Source organism: Dipteris shenzhenensis, chromosome 20 (genome assembly GCF_047967505.1).
Source record: "Dipteris shenzhenensis isolate YYH24624 ecotype China chromosome 20, Dip_SZ_1.0, whole genome shotgun sequence".
Taxonomy (NCBI): domain Eukaryota; kingdom Viridiplantae; phylum Streptophyta; class Polypodiopsida; order Gleicheniales; family Dipteridaceae; genus Dipteris; species Dipteris shenzhenensis.
In genome coordinates this window covers 51,202,825-51,212,892 of record NC_141615.1, presented here as the reverse complement: position 1 = coordinate 51,212,892, position 10,068 = coordinate 51,202,825, and positions in this window count along the sequence as shown.

The window sequence follows — 10,068 nt, the reverse complement described above, 5'->3', positions numbered from 1 at the left end:
AACCTGTATTGGATTGGAACTCACTATGAAAACTACACACACCAATACTACTTGTGGTTCTATTTTGATATACACAATCTAATTGATGTCCACCTAAAAGAGTGGCATAGTGAAAGGATTAACATCAAGGAATTCCTTTCCCTCATCATCAGCCAATTTTGATAGCACACTGACACATTAGGCAATGAATGGATGATCCTACTTCTTAATGATAACCTTTGGGATCATTTCCAATTTGAGCTTCCTTTTCCCACGTTGCATTGTAATTTTGATGTGCCCCAATGCTGTTTGACCCAAGCTTCCTTGAACCATTGCTCGGTTATTGCAACAACATGATCAAATACCCCTGATACATGTAAGGGACACAAAGTCCCACACTTGGCACCCCTGGCCAAAAGCATAGAGCCCTTTTGAATTTTCTAACTCTGAAAGCCAAAAGTGGTGTGAAAACCAGCATCATCTAGCTGACCCATTGAAATAAGACTCTTGGTCAACTTAGGCACATGTCTCACATGTTTCAAAACAAATGCAGACCCATTTGCGAAAGAAAAGTTTGTCACCTACTCCCACTATGTCACATGCATAGTCATTTCCAGCACACAACCTGTCTTTCCACTGTCATAAGTGGAGAACCATTCCCTATGGGGAGTAACATGGAATGAAGCACTGGAATCCAAAATCCAATCCTGGGAATATGCATCATCTAAAGTGGTAAGCAACTCTGCAGATAAACTAGACATGAAGAGAATGTCATTGTCACTATCATGTGTGACTGCATTGATCTCCTCGATCTTCACTTTTCCTTTGTCCTCCCTTGGACTCTCTTCCTTCTGATTTGTACCCCAATTTGCATTCTTTTTCTTATCCTTTTGCTCTCTTTTCAGCTTGTAGCAATACTTTTTCATATGGCCCTTCTTGCCACAGTGGTAACGCTTAATGTTCTATGCCCTAGATTTGCTATGAGACTTCCCTCTTTCTTGGGACTTCCCCCTGAACTGTGATCTACCCCTTTGCACATTTAAGGCTGCATCCTGCTTGTTGCCATCCATAGACTTCCGTCTAATCTCCTCGGCCAACAAGCTACCCACAACATCATCCAATTTTAGTACTCCACCAAGTGCAGAGTTACTGACAACTCTACGGAAGGTATCCATGAGGATGGCAATGAACATAAGAGAAATATTGCCTTAGTCTCCGCATCAAAATTCATCTTCTGAGCCTGAAGCTGGTTAAAAATAATATTGAATTCATTCAAGTGAGAAGCAATGGAGACCCTTTCCTTCATCTGTAGCTCAAACAACCTCTTCATGAGGTAAACTTTATTAGAGCAGTTTCCTTCTCATAAGTGGCACACAGTTTCTTCCACAAATCTTCCGTAGTCTGCTAATTTACTACTGTGAAATAAACTGACTCTGCAAGATGAAGTCTAATAGTAGACTTTGCTAATGCATCCAACTCATTCCAATCATCCTCAGACATATTTGCAGGCTTAGTTTCAATCCCTGCCAAGGGTTTAATCTGTGTCTTTTGAATAAGCACATCCCTTATCTGTATTTTCCACAAAGAAAACTTTGTCCATCAAACCTTTTAATGTTGAAAAACTCCTTTTCAGGCATGGAAGAGGATGCCATGCTGCAAATAAAGCAAAATCCCAAATGCTAGTGCCTGCAAGAGAGAATCACACCAAATACCAGATGCACCCAAATGTGTATGCCACAATAGAGTGAAATATCACCAAAACTCAAAGCTCAAAGCATCAAAAGATGCAGCTGACTCATGTGCATGTACTATGCATCCATATGAGCAAATCTAGCCCAAAAGAAAATGCCAACTGCAATGGTAATCCAAAATGCCAATAGGTGCCAAATGGCTCAAGCATAAACACTGTCCATGGGCATATGCATCAATAATATCTCATCCAAGAGAGCATAACACTATCAGTGCATCACCTGCAATGTGTCAAAGCTGTCCCTCAGCATAAAATAGCATCCATGTGCAAAGCGTCCATAAAAAATAGCATCCCACAAGGCAATCTGGGCCTATCAGTGCATCTAATAAGGATCACAATGCATCCAAATGGCCTATAAATCATCCACTACAACCCAATGTACACCACGAATGAGCACACATGGCTCAAACTACAACCAGAGTGATTTGCATAAGGTATGCTCAAGAAATCATGGTCCCACGGCAATGATAGCTACTGAAAATAGAATGTGAGATGCCTCAAAACATGGGCACCATTGCATAATTGGACTCAACAAGAAGATTTGCAAATATCTCTCTTCTGCTAGAACTCCAAAATCCCAACTGATGAGTGAGAAACGGGAGTCGACACTTATCCACTACCATGTGGCATAAATCTAAGGTTTCAAAACCTTAGAATGAAAAATGCATAACAGAGAGACGAAATCCAATACACAAAGATCTATAACTCTAAAAATACTCCACCGAATTGTGTAAGAACTGACAGGTAAGGGTTTTTAGGCATCCGAAATGCAATGAGACAGATGGTTTTGGAAACCGTGGTCTCAATCACTGAGTCCAATACATGGATTGAAAAAAGTTTTTGTAAACAAAAGTATTTGTAAACTCCACCGGAGTGCAAATGATGAGCAACATAGAAGTTTTAGGACCTCTTGAGTCCACTAGAACTGACAGATCTACAAATGGTTGCTCCAAACTTGAGTTCTAACACTCGGGCAGAAAAAACGCAAAAACTGACACAGTGAGTCAGAAATCCAATGAAATGATCCCAGATTCAAGAATGAAGGTGTTTCCAAGCTCCTGAAGTGAAGTGGACACCAAAAGCAAGCAATACTTGCCTCTACAAGTCAATACGGAGTCTCTATCATCGAACAGAAAGGGAAAAGCTTAAAAAACGACTTTTTCTTTGAAAACACTTAACAGGCTCTCAAAACCAATTCGTAAAACCAAAGTAACTTTTCCAAAGGTTCCTCCAAGGTCTCTGCACACTCGGATGCAAGTAAAATCACCCACAAAGCTTCCCACAGAGCTTCTCCTTCCTCCCACAGAGCTGCTGAGTTTCCAAGCATTCATGCACGCTCAGCTAGATCACACGGGCTCTGATACCAGTTGAGAGTGCTCTCAACGGAAGCAAGAATGGAAGAGGGAGAGAGAGAAATAGAGAGCCACACAAGTTTTGGTGGGTGCAGGACACCCTAATCTTCTTTTTCATTCATTTATATATGTGTTTGAGTATTGTACATAACTAGGGTAAAGGCACAGTGACCTTTAACCCCCACACTATTGAGTTGTTCATTGGGGAAGGATTTCACACCTAGTCTACACAAATGAGGTATCTCTTGATGCATCAAAAGCTTTGGAAGATTGTAAAAGAAGACATACCCACTGCATAAAATGATGCCTGGAAGGAAAAAGACGAAGTAGCACTATCACTCATTGGTTTGCACTTGGTCCAAACATAATTCATCATATAGAATCCAAGGATCACGCCAAAGATGCATGGGATGAGTTGAAGACAATGTTTGGTGCAAAAGCCAAAAACTAAGAAATTCATCTTAAGATTGAATTCTATGGTTTGCACATGAGTTTCAATGAATCCATGGCACAATTTGTCAATAAAATCAAAAGCATTATGACACAACTAGAAGGCATAAATGCAAAAGTAGGGGAAAAAGATGCACTTGCAATCCTCCTTAAAAGCATGCCTGCACTATACAGTGCATTGATAACCACTTTGAAGAATCTTCTAGATCCAAAGTTTGAGGAATGTGTATCCTCTCTTCTTGAAAAAGAAAGAGAGTTAAAGTCATCAACATCGACATCTACATCAACATGCATCAACAATAATGAAGAACCATTACGGAAGGATAGGTCACTATCAAAGTGACTATAGACTGAAGAACAAGCCAAAAGTGTCACCATTGCAAGAAGCTGGGACACAAGGAAGAAGATTGCAGATTGAAGAACCAATAGGTCAACTACGTGGAGTCAAGCCATGAGTAGAATGACCAAGAACAACATGTATTGAGAAGCAAAAGCCTTGCCACCTTTAGCCCACACATTTTTAAATCAAACCTGACCACCTGAGAGTAGCCATGTAAGCACCCAAGGGAGGATTTGATCTTATAACTCACATTTGACTACCTTACAGTAGCCAATGGATCATGGCACCAAGGGGAGGTGTTGAGATATGGTGCCATGAGCACATATTAGAGGCTAAGGTATGATATAGGAATGTATTAAAGTAGCCACCCTAGGATGTGGACTACATGATGCGAGGATGTGGATCGAGGACATCCAGAAGGAGAGATGTGGATCAGAGTATCCCAGAAGTGTTGACTATTCTAACGGCTCTCTCTATATAAGAAGCCTATCTTGTATTGTTGAACATAGGTACACATTTTTTGTCTCCCTCTCATGTCTTATGTAGTGTGCTTTGAGCCTCCTTAGTTCTTCTGCTGATCTTGTGTGCACTATGCTTAGTGGCGATCATATATTGTATCTTTGTTAGACTATTGTGTGTATATATAGATATATAGATGTTTATATATATATATATATATATATCCTTATATCTTTATTGTTTATTTTCTTTGGTTTGTTTTTACCTTATAGTATGATTCATGTAATTTTAAAGCATCTCAATAAGTACCTTTTGTATAATTTGCTCTTACATTGTGGAAGGATTTACCCTGTTAGAATAATTACTTAGTATTTGTATTGTTGTTCCCCTTTAGATATAGATATAGATTTATAAATATTTCTTTGATTTTTTACATGCCTTTCAAATTGACAATGTCTATTTTTTCTTTGAAGTTGAAAGGAATGGATTTTCTTCAATTTATTTGGCTTTTTCCATCTTATCATGAATTTCCATTTTTTTATCTTAAGTGGAATTCTTGTATACACTTTCATCTTTATATTTTCAATATTTTCTATCTTTCCCTTATTTCCTATATTGTTTTACTTCTTGATTTTCATGTTTCCTTCTTATTTTCCTTTAATGTTTCCCTTCTCTATAATCTCTTGGGTTTCTAATTGTAACCCTTCATGTTAAATTTAATAGTGTCCTTGAGCAATTTAGGTTTATAAGGTTTTACTCAAAATTTGTCTTATTCCTATATTGATGTACCCAGATGGAGCATGATTTTTTTGGGTTCCTTATTACTATTAAACATACCCCTTAAAATAGTATGGGTTATTTTGCTTTTGTTATAATATACAATATGCATGAAGTATATTTATTTCTATATTAATTTCTATAATAATGTGGTAATTTGCAGGGTCTTCTTTATTTGAAAACTAATTTCAATAGGTAATACTTCCTATAGGTAATATTGTACATCCCTAGTAATTTCTATAATTATGAAATCATTCATCTAGCCTAGAATAAACCCTTGTCCTTACTTTTCATGTCTAGGGCTTAATAACTATGTTCCTTACCCTTAGCTAGTCTATAATGTCCTAATGTTTTTTGAGATCCAAAAAAGGGGGGTGGATTACCATCCCATGGATACGCTTTCACAAATATAGTTTTGTCTATTCAAACACACCTATTACTTCATACACATCTCACCTTTAACTTTTTGAATCTAGAAGGGTGCTTGGTTCTTTGGTAAAAGCGATAACAAGATGGGGTAAACATGCATTACATGTCTACCCAATCGAAGCTATGATGCTCTAAAACTTAGTTCCTCTTGGATGGTGCTAGGTAAGTTAACCCCAACCTTGGTTCTCAAACCTTTGGAAGGATTCATCACTTAGACATCTTGTATACCCTTTGCTTATGATGGACAATTATTTTACTCCACATGTGATGTTTTGCTAAACAATTTTTGCCTGTTTAAGTAGCATTTCAATGGAGTCTATGTTTTGGATATTCTACTTCTATTTTATTCCTCCTCCAAGTATAGCATACTCATATCCTCATAAATGTTTATTAGTATGTGGTACATGTTATCCAATGTTGGAATTAACTATATGGTTCAATTTTGATGGGATTATAAAATTTGAACACACACTCTTATTTCCCAGCAAGCCCTTGGTTAGGCTAGTACCATATAGTTTATTTGTAATCATTGCCATGAATTGTTGGTGGTTAACTTGTTGAACAATATGTGCTTGTATGCCGATACAGATCTTTGCTGGGTTTTCGTTTTCTTTTATCTGTTGATACTAGTTATGTTTGTTTTCTGACAAAACCAATGGATTCCATCCCTTGTTAAACTTGGTCACACTGCTACTTCATCCAACATCCCAGTTCCTCCTCTTAGGACACAATGCATCCTATCTTGATTCAAAGGTCCAGACTTCCACAAGAAGATCTTGGACTTTAAAAAAAAATCTAGCCTTAACAAGCCACATGTTGCTTTAGTATTGCCTTAGGGAATGATTGGATCTCACTTCTTGTTCTCTCCAAAAAAGACCAATTGGATTTTCTTGAATATTTCGACAAATTGCTTTCATCCCTTCCTTTGATTGATGCTCAAGATACTTGGGATCTTAACTTTTACTTTTCTACCTTACCTTTGATTGTCAACAAGCTGTTTCTTTTCAATGGTATTCCAACGATTCCACTATAAATTAAGAACATTCCTGAAATTGTCAACCCTCTATTAGACTTTGACCTCCTAGACCACAGTGAGAAAGAGGCTCTGTCTTCTTTAAATTCCTTGTCCTTATTGTCCTCTCATCCTCCTGCCTTCTCTAGTGCTATCCCCCTTCTCCCTCATCATCAACTTGAACTGGATTTCATTATAATGGAGCATAAACTTTGGGATTTTGAGGTTATCAGCCATAAAGCTCCTTTCTTGATCCCCTCCTTGGCTCTTTTTCGCAGTTTCTTGGCTAATGTGGTCACTCATTGCAAAACACTCGCCATTCAATCCAAACATCTATTGTATAATGACTTTTTCTTTGATATTTTTCAAATCAAGCTTTCTGATGTGGATCCCTCCAAATCCACAAGCATGGCTTTAATTGCCAGAACTAAAGGCCCCATCATTGGGAACCTAAACAATTCTTGAAGAATTGCTGAAATACCTTTACACCTTTTCTTAAATGCTATTGCAAAAGATTTGATCCCAAATCATCATGTTTTGCTTCCATTAATTGGCTAGATCATCTCTTATGGTTTGTGTTTCAAAACTTGTCTAGCTTCTTTCCTTTCACATCTGGGCTAGATGCCTTCATTGGTTGGGTAGCCTCTTTCCCCTCAAAGATCAAAACTACACTTTTAATGTATTTCTGGTTTTATGATTTTATGCTTGAGGCTACTCACAACATCGGTATTTTTACTCTGAATTCCTTGCTCTTGCCTCGACTCCTCAACACTCCAGTAGCCAACACTATTGAAGCAATCCTCCTTTCATAAAAAAATAAGATCTCAAATGACTCGTGGATACTCCATCTACCATGAAAAGCTCCACCAAGAAAGCGCCCTTTTGTGGTTTAGAGGACTTTGGCAAGACCTCGAAAGCACTTGAATTCAGTAATGATGATGAGCAGATAAGATTCTTCACTAAAAAACTAATGATTTATCTCTGCTCAATAGACCAAAAAGGAAATCTAAAATATTTATTCATATTCTTTTTGTCAATAAAATTTTTGATTTTATTTCACCGAAAAAAGTCTTTATGGAAATATTTGAAAATTTTGGTATTAAAAAGGCATGGTCTACTTTTAACATTGGGTTTGGATGGAAATTTCCTAAAAACTTGGCTGCCACTTTCTATAGGCCATTGGAAACTCTTTGTGACTTCTCTATAGAGTCCCTAACATGCATTTATACCACTTCAAAAAGATTTAGAGCCTTTACACAATACTTTAATAACTTTGGTACCCATGTCCTTTCTATGAACCTATTGATCTGTAGACACCTTGTCTTGCAAGAGTTTATGAAAAAAGGTCTTAACCATATTCCCCTTGTCCCGGTCTACACCCTCTCTTGCAAGACTTTATGAAAAAAGGTCTTAACCATATTCCCCTTGTCCCAGTGAACCCATACCCAGTCATTAAAGAGTTAAATCTTGATTGGGCCAAACTATGTGCTTGGATGTGCATTAATGTCATGTCAAAACATGAGAATTGCATTAAGTGGATTATCCTGAGGGAATTTAAATCCCCATGGATGAAGTGGAGTACCTTAATCACCATCTTTATATTTCGTGTTTGGAGGATAAATCCTTGCAGACCTTGACCTTCATTTGCAAAAAGCAAATGAGACTAGCAGCCAAGCAAAGACTTGGTTCTGAATTCTCATTGTCTCTGGCCACAAAAAATGAGGAAGCTAAAAGTGTTGGAATATATTCATTATCCTATGGGATTGAGAAGCCATCTAATCTCATGTTCCCCTATCTCATAGGTACATATAAAGCACATAAAAAGTGATTTAGATGGCTCATTAATGCCCATAATTGTATATTTACTAATATTACCAAACTTATTACTAAAATCTTGTCGCCCTTGACTCTAGAGTTCAAGAATATACTGAAAGGCTTCATAAAGATTTTAGACCTTTACTATACTCGGACTAATGTTGTGTATTGGATTATCCATAACCAATATGATTTTTTGATTAATCTTTCAAAAAGTATATTCTCAGTGTATACCTTAAGTTTGATATCATGTCAAGCTATGAAGCCATACCTCACCAATGTAGTTTTAGCCTCATCGATTCTCTCTAAAGTTTTATCAATATCTAAGCAACGCTGGCTATCTTGGCTTTAAAAAAACTAGGAAATAGTTTTGGATTAAAAAGAAAAACAAAGAGTGTACGGTTAACTTTAAATATTTTATTAATCTAAACTTTTTATCTTAGGCAACTGTTTCACTAAACTTGGTGGAGATGTTTATATTCAAACAAATGGTATTCTGATCAGGTACTCATGTTCTCCACTTTGGTGCAACTTGTATCTTGTCAAGTTTGTATTACAGTATATTCTTAAACTATTAAGGCTTAAAGACATGGAGAAACTCAAGGGCTTTTATCTCTTGGCATGATTTATGGATGATTTAATTTTTAATAATAATAAGATTATATTGGACTATTTCTGTCATAATAAATCCTTTGATCAAGCGGATCCATTTTTATTTACCCTTTGGATATTATTACCATCAAGGCCACTTATGACACTTATTCTATTATTCTACTCTCATTCTACCACTTATCTGGACACTTCCATAACACTTTCAAGACCTTTTATTGGTTGCTGTGAAACTCAAAAAAGATAAACTCCCCTGTACTAATATTTCTTTTATTCATGCAATAGGCAATAGACCCAAAAATATTGCATACAAGGTTTGTGTCTCACAAGTGCTACCCCTTATTTAAAATGCTTTGCATGGGTCATGGGCCTATATTGATTTGCTAAGATTAATTGGTTTTTTTGAGAAAAATGGGTTTAACTCACACTCGATCACCAAAATGGGTTTTTGAGAAAAATGGGTTTAACCCGCACTCGGATCACCAAAAGCATCTTGAATTTCTTAAAAAACACCACCTTCCCTGGTTTACAATTTGATATCCAAAATCTGATTAAGCTCTTTTGTGAGGGTAAGTTCCACATGGTGGGCTTACCCCTCATGATGTGGTCTTATCCTTTGGGTTAGGGGTTGTCCACACACACAGACACACACATACACACACACACACACACACACACACACATTTTCACCTGATCATCTCTTCACACACACAAACCCCCCCTAAACTTAGTATCCCCCATTAAAAAATAAAAGTTTAATTTTAGTTTCTAACCCCTTTGTTTGAATATTTAAATTTAATTTTTTTGCAACTAGTAAACATTTAATTGATTCCCCCACTTTCATTACTCCCCCCCCCCTCCCCCCTAAATTTTCCACTACACTTACTGTCTACATTTTATTAATACTACACCTAATTAAGCTCCCCTATGTTTTCTTAATACATCTCCTTTTATTTAGTACAATTTGCCTACTACATCTTTTTATTTTGGACATTTCTCTCCTTGCTCCCCCCCTTCCTTTTTTTCATTTCTTTATAGATTAGATACAATTTTTAACCATTCATGTAACTAATATTATAAAATTTTCTTTCATTTT